This window comes from Ctenocephalides felis, unplaced genomic scaffold, assembly GCF_003426905.1.
Source record: "Ctenocephalides felis isolate EL2017-DRISC unplaced genomic scaffold, ASM342690v1 CF-g0.4_SCAFFOLD_03573, whole genome shotgun sequence".
Lineage (NCBI taxonomy): Eukaryota > Metazoa > Arthropoda > Insecta > Siphonaptera > Pulicidae > Ctenocephalides > Ctenocephalides felis.
The window spans coordinates 2,430,664-2,450,840 of NW_020539727.1; the positions used below are offsets into that span (position 1 = coordinate 2,430,664).

General features: G+C 29.6%; 1 protein-coding gene across 2 annotated transcripts in view; it reads left to right on the forward strand.

The window, feature by feature from the left end:
- LOC113389235 (pituitary homeobox homolog Ptx1) overlaps nt 1–20,177 on the forward strand; it is a 197,194-nt gene that overhangs the window by 14,924 nt on the left and 162,093 nt on the right. Inside the window, exon 1 of one of the 2 annotated variants that reach the window (XM_026626293.1) lies at nt 19,306–19,410. The exons of the other annotated variant lie outside the window; for it this stretch is intronic. The gene's annotated coding sequence lies outside the window, so the exon portion shown is untranslated. Of the gene's footprint in view, nt 1–19,305; nt 19,411–20,177 lie in introns of those variants that run through there. 2 annotated transcript variants of the gene reach the window in all.

Here is a 20,177-nt window from a genome sequence, read left to right on the forward strand (position 1 = left end):
ACTGTACTTGTGCCATCATTTAACAAGTTCATACCAAAAAAATAAACTTGTTTTGTAATAAAACGAGTAAGCAAAAACACATAAAATTAAAATATAAAAAACAAATAATAAAAAAAAAAATAAAATAATCGCAAAAAAATCGAAAATGAAATTTTTTCTATATCTTTACGTTTCAGAGATTTGAACATTTGAACATTTGGCTTACCTTACAATTAAGTAAGGATACAAGTTTTCGTCGACGATTTTGAGAACACAGTTCAACCGATTTAAATGATTTAAAAAACTTTGATTCCTATTGATAAGGAGACGTGCTGATTAGATTTTGGCAAAGGCAGGTCTAGCCGTTTCGAAGATACGGGGCAAAAAGTGCCAAAAACGGTAAATCAGTTTTTAAGAGAATAGAGTGTCCGATTTTAATCATTCAAAAAACATTTTACTTGTATTGACGAAATGAACAACTGATTAAATTTTTAGAAAGACAGGTCTAGCGGTTCGGAGATCTAGTAAAAAGTAACAAAAAATGCCATTTGGCGGTCAAAAATGATCATCATACATATTATATGTACATCAAATTATCAGATATTTCATAGAGATTTTAATAATAAGTATAAATTTTGTTTACATTTCTAATTCATTAATACCAATAAAAATGTTTTATTCTATTAATATATTCACTACCCCAAGTCCTCAGTGTTCTAGTTCTACCAACACGATGAATTGAATGCTTAATATAAAACGCTTTCAATGAATTGCCATCGAAAAAATGAGTTAAATATCTCAAGTGAGAGTAAAATAATGAATGTTGGCGCAATCGATTTTACTATCATCACATAATAAAGCTATATAATAAACAAGCACAAGAATCTTTTATTCTCTCCTTCTCTCTCTCTGTTATTTAGAACGACGGCTGGTATGATTTGAGTAAACTAAAAAAAAATTAACCATTGATAATACTTTGATTATTTAAAACAATAAAGTTCCTATAAATTTTGACGGTTTTTATTTCAATCTAGCTGAACCGGCAAACGTTGTTTTGCTAAGTAAGGTATATTCTAAACATTTCTAGAGAATCAAAAATATTAATAATTTAAGTGTATAAGGATGTGTTATTTGAATGCTATATACAATGAGGTATTATAAACCCCATTAGTTTGTCTATATTTTGTCAATACAATCAAACTGGAAGTTTTATACACTTACTATAGAAAACATGGTATAATCCAATCCAAGTCTTTTTGGTCTTTCGACTTATTGATTACTCTTGAGAAGTTTCAAGTAACATTCGATGAATTAAAGTAAATTTAATAAAAACTATATATGTAGAGCAGGGCGATGCACAAAGGTCCAATTTGACTTTGAGCAATATTAAAAATATTATATAAATCAAACCAAATATATCACAACAAATAACACATGTCAAACGAACAATTACCTGACTACGTTCAGTAAAGCTGTCAGCTACTTCATCATTGTAGAAAGGTGCTTTTTTGCTGTTTAAAATTTGTCAATTTTAAAATTTGTTATCTAGACTTTTTTACCCTATAGGCGGAGTAACTTGTAACGGCCAGGTGGCAAACAGGTTTAATGTCTTATTTTAATTTCAAAGGTATTTTACAAAACAATTACATTTTTAACTAATGCTAAAAACTACCAACTGAAGAAAATACTTTCCTTATAGATTTTCAAAGATTACCGTTTATCTCCCGATAGCAAAGTCTTTAAATCAAGGTTATAGATGGCTATACATCCTTTTTCCTCTACTTTCAAATATTGTTGTTAAACAATGCTTAAGTTCACTGATTTTTGACACATCGGCGGTGGACCTTTTTAACCCCGGACCTTCATATATCACTATCCATTCTTCGATAAATTCTGGGAAATTATAACTGAGAAAATGTTATTCGACAAAATGTCCATTTGATCGATACCAAATTTAGGTTCTGAATTTAAATAACATAAATAAAAAATAAATATAACCTAGAAAATGTTTTATAAAAACCAATGAGTAAATTATGATACAAATGATATCTTTCAGAGCTTCGTGTTTGAGAAAAATATGCTAAAAAGTGCATTTTCATATTAACATTTCAAAAAAGTTGATATTTTGAGTTTCTAGTAACACTTGCGGCCCGTTTACTAACGTTTTTGTATGTAAATAAAACTACAAACAAAACTACTTGCTGCAATTTAATCATAATTAAATAATATTCACGTAAAACATTCTATTAAACGTAATTGAACATCATCTGTCAAAAACGTTTGACATTTCAAGTATTAGCCACCGTCCATTGTTTTATTTAAATTGCGCTTCTACAAAATGTTCAAATTAAAAATGTAAAGTTTCTACGCAATTTTGAAATAATATCTCACCTTTCCGACCATCTCTGGATTGGCACAAATTTTTCAAGACTAAGACTGGTCAAATCGGTTTAGCCGTTTTCGAGTTTTATTTGGACATTTGAAAGAGAGCTCCATTTTTATATATAACATTAGTGAATGTCAAAAAATATAAATAAAATATACATTGAAATCGTAGATCTTATACATATGGACAAGAGCAAAAATATGTCAAAACATGAAAAGGCGACAGTGACGTCACACAATGAGCGTTGCCGAGAATCGTCGAATACTCTCTTGTTTTTGGTTGATGTTTTTGAAAAGTGAAAAATCATATGATTCACGTTTTTAATAGCAATGAATAGAGTGCATTAATTCGTTGGCAGAAATAGATGCTATAGCATTAATTTTTATTGAATGTTATAGCATTGGAATTTTAAAGTCAATTATTGTGAATTTAATTTTATATAACCTTACGTTTTTGTAATTATTGTACCTGCGAGGTAATAACAGGCTGATTCTTTTATATATCTTTACGTTTCAGAGGTTTCTGAACATATTAGTCTCAGAAATGCCTCAGAAAAAATGGAAGTGTGTGTGTAAGTGTATGTTTGTATGGATACAATTTTTTGTCCACGTTTTTGAGCGTACGGATCAACCGACTTGAATGGTTAAAAAAACATTCGATTCCTATCGATAGGAAGAAGAGCTGATTAGTTTTTGTCAAAGGCAGGTCCAGCCGTTTCGGGGATACGGAGCAAAGAGTGCAGAAAATAGAAATCGAGTTTTTGAGTAAACGGAGCATCCGATTTTAATGATCGAAAAAACATTCAATTAGTAATGATTGGGAGAAGTGATTATTAGTTTTTGGCAATTTCGCCCAGCCATTTCGAAGATACAGAGCTAAATGTGCAAAAATGGCAGTTTTTGAGAGAACTAAGCGTCCGATTTAAATGATTCCAAAAACTTTCTGCTTGTCTTAACAAAATAATTGATTTTGGAAAAAAATTGTATCATTTTTTTTTAGTTTTTTTCAGTATATCGAAAATAATTCAGATTTTATTTTTAATTCTGACTAAAGTTCTAATATACTTTAAACAAATAATTTTAACTTTGGAATTCAGTTTATATAATTTTTATAAATATTAGACAATGTTACAATATTTATAATAATCTATTTGAAAACATTCTTTACACGTACGGGAATTTCCAGCAATTTGCCTTAAGGCACGATGCCATACACCCACTAGTTAGTTTATTCTTTAAGTAGTCACTAATTATCTTGGGCAAGCTAATGGTTTAATGGAAGGGAAAGGCTTGGCGTGGATGCTGTAGCATCCATGGTATATAACGATTAAAATATGTTATAAACGGCGTTTTATAACAATTTCAGAAATCACAACCAATTTAAATATAAAATAACTGACAAATTTCGTACCTTGCTGAAACTTTTACGTGTCAAAAAATCAAAAAAAAGCTTAATTATCAGCATGCTCAATTTTATCGGCGCCCCGTCTACTCCCTCCGCTTTTGAGCCGGCATCGCATCGAGATTATTATTAAATACAACAATTACAGTCCCTTTTGCGCCCACGCGCCCATAGATATTTATATTATACAGTTCACTCTCTTCTGTTATGGCCTCTGAACATGGATATATCACTTCCGCGGCTCTCTAAGTATCCGACTCTCTCTCGCTCCCTCTCGCTCTCGCCGGTCGACTTCTATCTCCTCGTCTCGTTCGCACTCGGTGCATGGTGCAGGATCCAATTGATATAGATATTGTTGTCTTTGTTACGAGCACGGGATAAATCATTATATCCATCTTGTTTGCCCGCCGGATGATTATAGGGAGCTACTGCGCAACATTACGCTAAACGGTTAGCAAGTCGTGTCTTTAGCCAGGCGTCATTTCGGTACGTAACTCGAGATAAATGGCAATAGGGTGATAATTGATTATTTCATATTAAACTAGTGGTGTATGCCTTAAGGCAAATTGCTGGAACTTTCCGTGAATTTTTTTAAAAAATATTAATTTTTTTTAAACTGAAAAAATTTCATTCTTGAAAAATTTTAAGTTTTTGAAAAAATTGAACTTTTGGAAAAAAAACTTTTGGCAAGAAATGTTAAAGATAATTTGAAAATTTTGAACTTTTTTCAAAGCAATCCCACTGCTTTAGCTTAATGGAGACAAAATATCGAACGTGCAAACGACGTTACAGAACCCATAGAAATGTAAACAAAATTTATAAACATTATTAAAATCTCCATAAAATATCTGATAATTTGATGTGCATATGTTTAATGATCATTTTCGACCGCCAAATGGCATTTTTTTTTTACTTTTTATACTATATCTCCGAAACCGCTAAAACTGCTTTCCTGAAAATTCAACCAGGTCTTCATTTCGTCAATACAAATAAAATGTCTTTTGAATTCGGACGCTCAGTTCTCTTAAAAACTGAGTTACCGTTTTTGGCACTTTTTGCCCCGTATCTGCAAAACGGCTGGACCTGTCTTCACCAAAAGTAATTAGCTCGTCTTCTCATCAATTGGAATCGAATGTTTGTAGATATGCAAACATTTTCATTTTCGATTTTTTTGCGATTACTATAACTTACACTACGGGAAGTTAATAATTATTATAAATACTGTAAATTTCATCGTCGTTTTATATAAATCTAACTAATATAAGAGCTTATATTTGGCCGACGACCTCTATCTATAAGAACGAAAAAAATAAGCACTTTATTTCTTAACACCATTGACACAAGCAATATGCTTTTAGAATCACTCTAATCGGATGCGCCGTTCTCTCATTCCTTGCATCCGTATCTCCAAAACCGCTGGACCCGCCTTCGCATAAGTGTTATGAATTATTTACTCAATCAATACGAATCAAATTTTCAAATTTTTTCAATAATTCTAATCCAATGTTTTTACACTTTTTGCTCTGTATCTCCGAAACGCTGGACCTGTTTTTATCAAAAACTAATTAGCACGTCTCCCCATCAATAGGAATCGAACGTTTTTTACATTATTCAAATCGGTTGATTCATGTTCGTCGAAATCGTCGACGAAAATTTGTATCCGAACACACACACATATATCAATTACTTATTTAAGATATACCAAAATGTTCATAAATCTTTGAAATAAACATTTTTATTTTTGATTACATTTTTGTGAAGGCAAGTCTAGCGGTTTCGAAGATACTGAACAAAAAGTGCAAAACATAGGAGAACAGCGCATCCGATTAGAGTGATTCGAAAAGACCCTTCTGAGCATTTTGGCATACCTTAAAGAAAGTTTGTGCATATGTGCGGATGCAAATTTTGCGATTTGAATGATGAATGATTCAAAAACATCCGATTCCTATTGATGGTCAGAGGTGCTGATTACTTTGTGACCAAGGCAGGTCCAACCGTTTCAAAGATGCAGGGCAAAGAGTGCCAAAAATGGTGATTCAGTTTTTGAGAGAACGGAGCATCCGATTTGAATGATTCAAAAAACATTTCAATTGAAGACCGGATTAAATTTTTGCGAAGGCAGGTCTAGAGGTTTCAGATATCCAGTAAAAAAAGTAAAAAAATGTCATTTGGCGGGCAAAAATGACATATGCACATAAAGTTATCAGATATTTTATGGAGTTTTTAATAATAAGGATACATTTTGTTTACGTTTTCACGGGTTCCGTACGAAGATTTATAATGTTTAACCCCTAGACTGCAAAGCGGCGCTTATGCGCTTTGATATTTTGTCAATAAAACAGCTATGCAGCGCGACTGTTTAAGAAAAATCAATCGTTTCAAAACTTATGCAATTTTCAAAAATCTATTTCTTTCAAAGTTTTCAGAAAGTTTCAGCAATTTGCCTCAAGGCACCATGCACCACAAATATGCTTATTAATCAATCAGGATTTTTTATTTTTGCAATTTTCGAGTTATTTAATTCTAACTACTAGCTATTTGTATAATTATTTCTAGCTACAACCTATTTTTATGAATATTACTACATATAAATACATACTTAACATTCTAATTTCTGCCAGATCTTTGAGTAAATCTTGAATTTACTATCTCAATTAATGTTTTTCTCAATAATTCACTGTATGGTAAATTCTTCAAATATCTTTTCGCAATTGCTTTTGAACAAAATTCAAGAAACTTTCAGTAATTGATGCAGTCAATTATCTGTTGACAAGGCTAATTAAATACATTTAAATTTAAAAGTCAGTAACAAAAATAATAGTATTTTTAATACATCTTTACGTGAAATGTCTAATGATGACTTTGCATTTGCTTATGAATACACGGATTAATTAACTTCCCGTATGGTAAGTTATTGTAATCGTCCAAAAATCGAAATTGAAATTTTTTGCATTTTTCGACGTTTTGAAGGTTTCTGAACATTTTGGCATACCTCAAAAAAAATGGATGTGTTTGTGTGTGTGTGTATGTATGTATGGATACAATTTTTCGTCCACGTTTTCGATCGCACGGATCAACCGGTTTGAATGGTTCAAAAAACATTCGAGTCCAATTGATATAATAGGGAGATGTGCTGATTAGTTTTTGGCAAAGGCAAGCCCAGCCATTTCACAGAGCTAAATGTGCAAAGAATGGCAGTTTTTGAGAGAACTAAGTGTCAGATTTAAATGATTCAAAAAACTTTCTGCTTGTTTTAACAAAATAATTAATTTTGGAAAAAAAATTCATTTTTTTTCAAAAAGAATTTTTTTTTGCAGATCGAAAATAATTCAGATTTTATTTTTAATTTTGACTAAAGTTCTAATATACTTTAAACAAATAATTTCAACTTTGCAATTCAGTTTATATAATTCTTATAAATATTAGACAATGTTACAATATTTATAATAATCTATTTGAAAACATTCATTATTCCTCGAACATTTCGTTACGTTACGGGAAGTCCCAGCAATTTGCATTAAGGCACGATGCCACACACCCCACTAGATTAGTTGTGAATCAAGTCTGTAATTAATAACATAATCCTGATTTATTTAATTAGAACAAACGAGAACTACCTCTATGGTATCAATGTCTTTGAATTATTTATTTATGACAACTTTATCTCATTGGTCAGTAACTTTACATTAACTACCTATAAGCCATTGGCGACATAATACTAATTTATATATTTCATCAATTTTCGCATGATTATGATAATGCTTCAATATTTAATTAATATAATTGGCCAATGTTAAAGTTATGAAAATTATTTTCTTAACTACTTTAAAGGCATATTAAAATATCATTCACTCACGTATCATAGTAGTTCTTTTTTTTATTTTTTGCATATTTTTAATAATAAGCATAATGGCGATTTTAATAGCATCCATATACATATATATATATATATATATATATATATATATATATATATCTAAATTATTATGTAAATAGATATTAATTTATCAATTGAATTGTAATTTAATTCATTTTTTTCTTTATTGACTTTATTCAACAGATGCATTAAATTCTTAAATCGATAATATATAATTTTACATAGATTATTTAATCTCAACTGTGAAAACTACGCTCTAATATTTGATAGCTTTTTATACCAAAAAAGTAAAACTGATTTTGTGATATACATGTGGTATTGCATTTATCAAATCTGAATCAAGGTTTTCTGTTATAACCAAACCTAACATTATTCTTTACAGAAACTCTAGAATTTATTTATTACTTATATGTTAGCTTAATACTTCCATTTCATTTAGGATTTTATAAACTATGATTTAAATTATTTGCAGTGGATTTAATGCTTAATATTATTAACTTCCCGTAGGGTAAGTTATAGTTTTTTGTCATATCTTAGAAAAAAAATCTAAAACTCAATATATACTTGGATTAAATAATTTTAACATTGCAATTGAGTTTATATATTTCTTAGAAATATGAGATAATGTCCTGTAATTCTTACTCCGCTTGATTAAGCTTTGCTCATTAACTTTTTACGTAAACTTATATAAATCCAACTTATAAACTCTTTTATTATGTCTATAAAATATGAATAATAAAAGTTACAGTATTTATAATAATATATTTAAAAACATTTAATATTCTTCGAATATTTCATTACGGTTTGAGAAGTTCCAGCAATTTGCCTAAAGGCACGATACCATGCACCACCAGTTTATAAATTTTATAGAACTCAAAATTTAATGCATTTTAAAATTCAGCATCAAATTGTAATTCGACTATTATAACTATTCGTAAATGCAGAAATAATAATTATATTCCATTACAAATTATAATTATGCTTTATTACAAACTTTAAATCTTGTTTAAATTATTAGTCGTATTTTATCTAATACAGTTTTAGAAAAAGTTATTCAATTATTATAAGAATTTAATTAAAGATTACTAAAAAACTTTTAAGATTCCAACAAATTTAAATAATCTAAACATTCTGCGTACGTTAAAACACTATCATAAACTTATTAATATTTTTTTATACCCATTTTATTGTAATATTATTATAATCATAAATAACACAACAACAGTTTATACATATTTGTTCTTACATACCATTTATTGATCATATCAACTAAAATTTATAAACAAATTTGAAAGATCATTTTTATTGGCAAAGGCAGGCCCAGCCATTTCGAAGATACGGAGCTCAATATGTGAAAAATGGCAGTTTTTGAGAGAACTAAGTGTACGATTTAATTGATTCAAAGAACTTTCTGCTTGTCTTAATAAAATAATTGATTTTGGAAAAAAAAATTTTGTTTCAACTTTTTTTTTTTTTAATTTTTTGTATATCGAAAATAATTCAGATTTTATTTTTAATTCCGACTATAGTTCTATTGTACTTTAAACAAATAATTTCAACTTTGTAATTCAGTTTATATAATTCCTATAAATATGAGACAATGTTACAATATTTATAATAATATATTTGAAAACATTCAGTATTCCTCGAACATTTCGTTACGGTACGGGAAGTTCCAGCAATTTGCCTTAAGGCACGATGCCGCACACCTGACTAGTTTATTTTCTTTTTATATCAATATTTTATTTTTTCTGGTCGCAAATTAAAAATAGTTATAATAAAATTGTTTAAAAAAATATCTTATTGTGTTCTGATTAATTTGTTTAATAAAATATTTGATTTAATTTTATTAAAGAAAATTGCATTGAATTATTATTATAAAACTAAGATTAAGCAAAATGTTGTATATGCAAAAATTTCAATATTATTGTAATAGAAGAATTTTATCTTATACTTAGGTAAAGATTGCAAATTATTTTCAACAAATGTTTTGTTTTCTTTAATGAGGTTGTGTGATTAGAAAATACCAATATTGTTTATCTAACTATTTTAATTACTTTACAATGGATAATATTGTGCATTAATCATCAACAAGAATGAACTCAATTAAATCTGCACCTGGTCGATTTATAGAAATAAATATTTAATTTTGTTTTCTAATTACAATCTGTCACACTTAGGACATTCAGTAATTGTTTTAACTTTATTATAAGGATTTTTGAATGTATGGCAACCCAGTAGTTGTCCAATCCAATTATGACTAATTAACTATACTCAAAGTATTTGATGACACAAAAAAATATAATAGCAATTTAATGTCAAATTAAAAACATGAAAAGCTATTAAATATCTTAACTCGTTCATTATCTAATAAAAACTATAGTGTTATTTCATATATAATTTTTTGATAACCTAAAGTTTTAAATATTTTCATAAAGTTTCATAAATTCATCTACTACTAATAATATGAAATCCTATTTCCTAGTATCATTTCATATAAACGGATTATTAACTTCCCGAAGGAGAAGTTTATGTTCTCGCCAAAAAATCCGATATGCTAATTTTATGTTTTCTCGACGTTTCAAGCCATTCTGAATCTAATGAGACCAACGTTGGAAAAAGTATGAGTGTATGTATGGATGTGTGCGTGTAATTGTTAAACATTCATAAATCATACGTCCGATCGTCGTGAAAATTTGGGAAATTGTTAGGTAGATCCCCAGAAAGGTTTTCGTATATTTTTATTGAAGCCAAGTGGTAGAGTAGGTAGAGGTTGGCCGCTCCGAAAACCTTTTGAACACTTTTTTTATTTTTTTCAGCCAATTTTTATTTTTAACTTCCCGTAGGGCAAGTTATAGTAATCGCAAAAAAAATCGAAAATAAAAATGTTTATATATCTTTACGTTTCAAAACCTTCTGAACATTTTGGCATACCTTAGAAAAAATGGATGTATGTGTGTGTTTGCGTGTATGTGTGTGTTCGGATACAAATTTTTGTCGACGATTTCGGGAACACGGATGAAGCATTTGATTCGTATTGATAAGGAGACGTGCTGATTAGTTTTTGGCAAAGGCAGGTCTAGTTGTTCCGAAGATATGGGGCAAAAAGTGCCAAAAACGTTAACTCAGTTTTTAAGAGAACGGAGCGTCCGTTTGAATAATTCAAAAACATTTTACTTGTATTAACAAGATGAAGAACTGATTTTAATGAAGTTAGGTCTAGCGGTTTCAGAGATCTAGTAAAAAAAGTAAAAAAAAAATTGCCATTGGCGGTCAAAAATTATCATTAGACATATGCACATCAAATTATCAGATATTTTATAGAGATTTGAACAATAAGTATAAATTTACATTCCTATAGGTTCCGTACGCGGAGCTCACGCGCTTCGATATTTCGTTTCTATGCTGTTAAAGCAGTACGATTGCTTAAAAAAAGTTCAGAATTTCTAAAATATTTTAAAATAAATTTTTCTTCAAAAAGGCTTTTTTTCAAAAAATGTTAATCTTTTTTTTTATTGTTTGAACAGCAATCAGAACTCCTATATGTTCTATAAGCTGTTGGTTAAAAGGCTACTTATTTTATGAGAGGCAATCCATCGATTAACCATTCTCTTATGTGTGGGATATTTTTGATATTAGCTCTAACGTCTAATAGTTAACATATGATTGGATGTTGCAGCTATGTCCACGAAGGACGATTTACATTTGGAATTATGTTGTGATCTATAACCCCAAGTGGAAATTTGACATCAAAGCTGCCTGATGTCGGGCTACGGCGGTAGCGGAAATCGATCCAGCGAACCTGGAACTAGTTGCTGCTAGCCCACGCTCTAACCGATATAGCCACCACTGGCTTTAATCTTTTTTAAAAAAAAATAATTTTTGGTACGGGAAGTTCCAGCAATTTGCCTTAAGGCACGATGCCATGCGCTTCACTAGTTTCATTTTTTAATAATGCATATATAAAAAACATATATAACTCTAAATTTCAACCTTTTACTACAAACTCCTATTTTGTAAGAAGTATTATAGTAATTATATCTTTTTTAATTAATTGGTGATTGGTTGACTAGCGGACTGGTAGACACGTAAACTGGCAAGCAGGTAAACAGATAAATAGTTAAACAGGTAAATAAATACATGCTTGTACATATGAAGAGGAAGACACGAAAATTGATAGATATAAGTTAGCTGGTGGACAGGTAAATTCAAGGATATATAAAATGGTACTATGAAGACAGGTTGACAGGTTAATTAGTAGACATGTAGAATGGGATGGCAGGTACATTGGTAAACTGGCTGACAGGTAACAAGTGGATTGCAAACAGGTAGGTAGATAGGTAAATAATTGAACAGGTGAATTGGTAGACACCGAAATTGGTTGATTTATAAACAGGTTGACAGGTATATTGCTGTACTGGTATATTGGTGGACTGGTATATTGGTGGATAGGTAAACTGGTGGACAAGAGAATAGATAAACAGGTATGTAGATGGATAGATACGTACATAGATGAAAGGGTAGACAGGTAAATTGGTAGATAGGTAAACTATTGGACAGGTAAATTGGAAGATATGTAAAATGGTAGATAGAATTACTGGTAGATAGACATATATGTAAACAGATAAACTGGTTGACAAGTAAATTGGAGAACATGTAAAACGGGTTGACAGGTAAATTGGTAGACAGGTAAAATGATGGATTGATAAACAGGTTTATAGGTAAATTGGTAGACAGATAAATTGATAGACATATAAATTTATAGACATATAAATTGATTGATCAGGTGAAATGGTGGACAGCTAAATTTGTAGACTGATGAACAGCTCAACAGGTATTCTGGTGGACACGTATACTGGTGGATATGTTATTGGTGGGCAGGTTAATTGGTGGACAGGACTAGATATAACAAATATGCGTTTTTGTTAAAAATTTTAATTGAAACTAAAGCACGGCGAAGTGTTAATAAGTACAGCTAGTAGAAAATAAAATAAATAAATAAAAAACGCACCAATAATTCAAACTACAGATGATACAATTTTGCTACAATTTTTTAGTTTATTCTCAACTTACGTGGAATCCTGACCTAAAAAATTTTGATTGATATACGGAATTTGATAATATTAGTGTACTTAGAATTATATATTTGTTAGCTGAATGAAAGGACACATTTTTTCTCTAGTGCAATTAAAAAAAAATCATATTCTATTTCGACACATTGACTATTAAATATTTAAATTATATGTATCAACGACGACCAATATATATATATATATATATATATATATATATATATATATTATATATATATATATATATATATATATATATATATATACATATATATGCATGATATAAATTATGCCATAAATACGTTACATATATGTTTTGATAAGAAGCCAAATAATGTCTTCATTATTACATGCATTTATTTTGCTAAAAATAACAATACATAATTATAAACTATTTTAAAATTTACTATGTACAAATTTTAAATTTAACTAGTGGGGTGCGTGGCATCGTGCCTTAAGGCAAATTGCTGGAACATCCCGTACTGTAACGAAATGTTCGAGGAATACTGAATGTTTTCAAATAGATTATTATAAATATTGTAACATTGTCTAATATTTATAAGAAGTATATAAACTGAATTGCAAATTTAAAATTATTTGTTTAAGTTATATTACAACTTTAGTCAGAATAAAAATAAAATCTGAATTTTCGAAATACAAGAAAAACTAAAAAAAAAAATCCAAAATCAATTATTTTGTTAAGACAAGCAGAAAGTTCTTTGAATCATTTAAATCGGACGCTTAGTTCTCTCAAAAACTGCCATTTCTTAAATATTTAGCTCCGTATCTTCCAAATGGCTGGACCTGCCTTCGCCAAAAACTAATCAGCTCTTTTCCCTATCAATAGGAATCGAATGTTTTTTGAACCATTCAAATCGGTTGATCCGTGCGCCCGAAAACGTGACTGGAAATTTGTATCCATGCATACATACACACACACACACATCCATTTTTTCTGAGGTATGCCAAAACGTTCAGAAACCTTCAAAACGTCGAGAAATGTAAAAATTTTCAATTTCGATTTTCGGACCATTACAATAATTTACCCTACGGGAAGTTAATAATAATTCATAAAGCAATTACAGAAGTCCTTTAGTCCGCCTTGCTCAGGATAGGTCGATATACGTCGGATTATTGAAAATTCCGGGCTATCGAGCCGCATTTTATTATATTATTATCGGGCGATATTAATTAAAACAGTTAAGTTAATAACTAAATTATCAAATCAGTAGGAAATACAAAGAACAAACAATACTATAATATATATTTAAAATATTTTTGAACAATTTTCAACAAAAATATATGTTTAAACATGTAGAATTCTAGCCGTTTGATGATTTCTTATTGAGAGTTAGCGTTACTTGTGTTCGTTTCTTGTGCATAAAGGCACATTTTTGGAATAAAACGAAATTTTCGAAAAAATGCCGAACCATGGGGCATTCCGAACTGTTGGGTGCCGGATTGAAGGACTTCTACTGTATATAAAACTAAATTAATTTAATAGAAACTGCAATTTGAGAGAGCGAGAAAACAAACGAACAGAACAAACAAATCAAGAACAATAATAACCACTGAATTTTAAAATTTTATAAATTCATGTAATTATTTATATTTAAAAACTGAGAAAGGCAATAATAATAGATTATATATTAATATTAATTATTGAAACAATTATATAACTAGTAGGGTGGGTGACATCGTGCCTTAAGGCAAATTGCTGGAACTTCCCGTACCGTAACGAAATGTTCGACATTGTAACATTGTCTAATATTTATAAGAATTATATAAACTGAATTGCAGAGTTGAAATTATTTGTTTAAAGTATATTAGAACTATAGTCAGAATTAAAAATAAAATCTGAATTATTATTTTCGATATACAAAAAATTAAAAAAAAAAAAATGAGACAAAATTTTTTTTTCCAAAATCAATTATTTTATTAAGACAAGCAGAAAGTTCTTTGAATCAGTTGAATCTGACGCTTAGTTCTCTCAAAAACTGCCATTTTTTGTACATTTAGCTTTGTATCTCCGAAATGGCTGGGCCTACCTTTGCGAAAAACTAATAACCCCTTCTCCCAATCATTACTAATTGAATGTTTTTTAGATCATTCAAATCGGGTGCTCCGTTCTCACAAAAACTCGATTTCTATTTTCTGCACTCTTTGCTCGTTATCTCCGTACCTGCTGGACCTGCCTCTACCAAAAACTAATCAGCACATCTCCTTATCAATAGGAATCGAATGTTTTTTAAACCATTCAAATCGGTTGATCCGTACGCCCGAAAACGTGGGCGAAAATTTGTATCCATACATACACACACACACACACATCCATTTTTTCTGAAGTATGCCAAAATGTTCAGAAACCTTCAAAACGTCTAGAAATGTAATTCCGATTTTCGGCTCATTACAATAACTTACCTTACGGGAAGTGAAAAATGAATTTATTAAATAAAATATTGAAAACTGTAGCAATACAAGTCTGCGTTGGTTTTAAGAGAGCGAGAAAACAAAACAAATCAAGAACAGTAATCGATAAATTTAAAAAAAATATAAATTCATAAATTATTTATATTTTAATAAAAAACATAACTAAAAATACAAATATAATGAATAGGTTAAGAGTCAATTAAAATTAAAAAAACAATTATATAAAAAATAAATTAATTGAATAATACCGAAGCAAATACTGAATAAAACCGAAGCAAATATAAGTCGGCATGGTTTTGAGTGAGCGAGAAAAGAAACGAACAGAATAAACAAATCAAGAACATTAATCAATCATTACATGATTGTCATTCATTAAATTAGGGGAAAGTTCCTTAACGCCGGACGGCACCAAGCACCGGACACTCTATTTAACACGTATTATTTAAGCGAATATAAATCTTTTTTATTTCAAAATACAAGTGAAAGGGGCATGGGGGGCACACAGATACAGGATCACGTGCCAAGCCTCGCCTGTGACGCACACGGCCACGGCGAGAGCAACCCTTTACTGTTTTAGGCGCAAAATCACGTCGTCACCTAAATATCAATGGAAGTAATTCTAGCATATTAATGCATTTACATTTGAGTGGTATGCAAAGATAAAAGTTGTACTTGATTGTTACTCGTAAAATGGTATAATATCATAAGATCTTTTAACCAATTTTAGTAGGTGTCATCAAATAAACGAAAATGTCTGTACCTTAGCACCGGACACTAAGTAGTCCCTTGGTGCCGGAATGTAAACACATTGATATTTCTTGTGAGAATTTACGTTTTATTTTATTTTATTTATTACAATTATTTAATTTTATTCTGTATGAGTGCTAACGGCCACTACATACCCACATTTTTCGTATTTCTTAGTCAAAGAATGAGCTGCTTATGAATGCACCAGCTGAGAGCATCGGTGCAGCTCAGCCAAAAATGTGGATGAATAGTGACTTTTTTTGCAATATCTAAAAATATTTGTCAAAGACACATATGCAGACATTCCAGAGTGTGTAGACGGCTGCAAATGTGATCATAAACATGCAGGTTATTTTGAAATGTCCGGTACTAGGTGCCACTGTTTAAAACCATATTTTTTGATAGCAAAGTTTGATTGATAGTAGATAGTATTAATAGATAGTATGAATTATTTTTAAGCAAAGATTACGGTTTTGTTAATTTAGTTTGATTTCTAACTTTGTTATCTAACATAAATCATATTTTAATAAACATTTCGTAAAATATTTTTTGATTTTATTTATAAATAATCTCGGGTATCCGCCACCAGGGGACTTCCTCCTATATATTTTACTGAACAAATTTACTCGAGAACAAAATAATAATAAGTTGTTAATAATTTAATAATAATTAATAAAACAATCACATAAACATAATTTAATTCAACAAAACTTTAGCAACAGTTGTCTTCAGAGAGCGAAAAAACACAGGAACAGAACAAACAAAACAAGAATATATCATAATTGAACATCGACCATTAATAGTAAATATACTTAATAACAAAATAATAATAAATAGATAATAAACTAGTGGTGCATGGCATTGTGCCTTTAGGAAAGTTACTGGAACTTCACGTACCGTAATTAAACATTCGAGAAATAAAAATAATCAATATTCAATAAAAATTATTCAACTCAATTAATAGCAATTGTTTCATATATATCCTTAATTTAAAAAAAAAATCGATTTACTTTAACTATTAAGATAGTTTTGAAAATTTCAAACTATTCTGATTGTTGAATTAAAAAAAAAAGATTTTTTAAAAATGTGATATTTTTTTTTAATTTCGATTTTTTTTAAAAAAGTTTGGAATTTAATTGGAACTTCTAAAATATTTCGAAAATTTAGTGTTTTTTATAATTTTGATTCTTTTTTCAGTTCTCTCACAAAATACATTACCATTTTTTACACCATTTGCGCTCTAAAACGGACGTGCTTTTTTCAAAAAACTATCGAGTACTGTTGTCATTATAAACCGAATGTTTTGAAAATGTTTTCAAAAATGGATGTATGTGTGTGTGTATGTTTGTATGTGCGGATACAAATTTTGTCGGCGTTTTCATGAGTATTGCTCCACCGATTTGAGAATTTTAGATATTACGACGTATCACCAAGGGGGAGGGAGGTCCAAAAATCTTTAGAATATCGATCACGTGTTTAATGGACGCCCTTTAAAGAAATGAAGACTTGCTTAAATTTTTGGGAAGGCAGGTCTAACAGTTTGGAGATTCAATAAAAAAAGTAAACTAGTGGGGTGTATGGCATCGTGCCTTAAGGCAAATTGCTGGAACTTCTCGCACCGTAACGAAATTATCGAGGAATATTAAATGTTTTAAAATAGATTATTATAAATATTGCAACATTGTCGAATATTTATAAGAATTATATAAACAAAATCAATAATTTTGTTAAAACAAGCAGAAAGTTTTTGGAATCATTCAAATCTGACGCTTACTTCTCTCAAAAACTGCCATTTTTTGCACATTTAGCTCGGTATCTCCAAAACGGCTTGACCTGCCTTTGCCAAAATCTAATCACCACTTCTCAACGTCATTACAAATTGAATGTTTTTTAGATCATTCAAATCAGATGCTCCGTTCTCTTAAAAGCTCGATTTTTATTTTCTGCACTTTTTGTTCCGTATTTCCGTAACCGCTAATTTGCCTTTGCCAAAAACTAATCAGCATATCTCCCTATCAATAGGAATCGAATGTTTTTTGAACCAAATCGGTTGATTCGTGCGCCTGAAAACGTGAACCAAAAAATGCGGAGATACAAAATACACACACTCACACACATCAATTTTTTTAGGTATGCCAAAATGTTTAGAAACCTCTGAAACATTAAGATATGTAATAATTTTCATTTTCAATTTTTGGACGATTATAATACCTTACCCTACGGGAAAATCAAATTCTTCAAAAACGTCAATTTTTTTGCAAATATTTAAAAACTCTCAAATATTCTTTTTTTTTTAAAATATTCAAAAAATTTTCAAGCTTTTTTAAAAATTCAAATTTTCAGTACGGGAAGTTTCAGCAATTTGCCTTACGGTACGATTCCAAGCTCACTAGTTAGATTTTTATACATTCCTATAACTATTTATAATTTACAAAATAAACTTACTAAAGAACAAAACCACCTTTACTTAAACGAATCAAATGCACAAAATCAATTCCTCCGCCTAGGGATGTTTCGTCGTACATGACGCCGGTCGAATGTTATTCAATATCATAACAACCGATGGAAGCGGGCAACAGCTCATAAAATTAAGCGATTCTGATTCAACTTAGAGGCTTTCAGCCAGTTAGTATCGCTGTATTTAGCGTCGGCGTAAGTGGGTGCTCGGACTCGTTCGTTCGTCTCCGATTATTATAATTATTTTTAATTTAACCCATTAATAGATAAAAAAGAAAAAAATCATAAATGATAAATGATAGTGTGTATTGTGAATTATTTAATAAATTAAGTTGGTAGTAATGGATCATTAAGTGCAACAATTAGCGTCGTTACTGTATTAGTGATGTCTGTATTAAGATAAAGCGTCTAATTTTATACGACCAAAAAGTGTGTTATTAATTGTATACATTATTGCAAGCGTGTAAATTGGATTTTTATTGAAAGTGCACTATGAAGAACAGGATCAACTAATTAAGTGATTGTTTCGTGGAAGTTGCTTTAATTTTTATTACAAGTGTGTAAATTGTATTTTTATTGAGGAACAGGATTAACTAGTTAGTGATTGCTTAATTTCGTTCATTGAATAATTTTTATACTTAGACCAAAGAGTGTGTTATAATTGTATACATTATTGCAAGCGTTTAAATTGGATTTTTATTGAAAGTGCACTATAAGGGACAGGATCATCTAATTAAGTGATTGTTTCGTGGAAGTTGCTTTAATTTTTATTACAAGTGTGTAAATTGTATTTTTATTGAGGAACATGATTAACTAGTTAACGATTGTTTGATTTCGTTCCCTGAATAATTTTTATACTTAAAAAGTGTGTAATAATTGTATACAATATTACAAGTGGATAAAATGGATTTTTATTGAGAGTGCATTAGTTATATGAGGAACAGGATTTACTAGTTAGTGACTGATTTTTATACTTATAGATCAAAAAGTGTGTTATAATTGTATACAATATTACAAGTGTGTAAATTGTATTTTTATTATGAGGAACAGGAATAACACAGGTTAGTGATTGTTTGATTTCATTTGTCAAATAATTTGTACACTTATAGACCAAAAAGTGTGTTATAATTGTATACAATTTTACAAGCGTGTTATAAATGTATACAATATTACAAGTGGGTAAATTGGATTTTTATTGAGGAGCAGGATTGATTAGTTAGTGATTGTTCGATTTCGTTCGCCGAATAATTTTTATACTTATAGACAAAAAGTGTGTTACAATTGTATACAATATTACAAGTGTGTTATAATTGTATACATGATTACAAGTGTGTAAATTGAATCTTTATTATGAGGAACAGGATTAACAGGTTAGTGATTGTTTGATTTCGTTCGTTGAATAATTTTTATACTTATAGACCAAAAAGTATGTTATAATTGTATACAAGTGTGTTATAATTGTATACAATATTACAAGTGTGTAAATTGAATTTTTATTATGAGGAACAGGGTTAATTAGTTGGTGAGTGTTTGATTTAGTTCATCGAATTATTTTTTTACTCATAGACCCAAAAGTGTGTAATAATTGTATACAATATTACAAGTGTGTTATAATTGTATACGATATTTCAAGTGTGTAAATTGTATTTTTATTGAAGAACAGGATTAACTAGTTATTGATCGGTTGATTTCGTTCATCGAATAATTTTTATACTTATACACTAAAAAGTGTGTTATAATTGTATACAATATTATTAGTTTGTTATAATTGTATACAATATTACAAGTGTGTTATAATTGTATACGCGATATTTCAAGTGTGTAAATT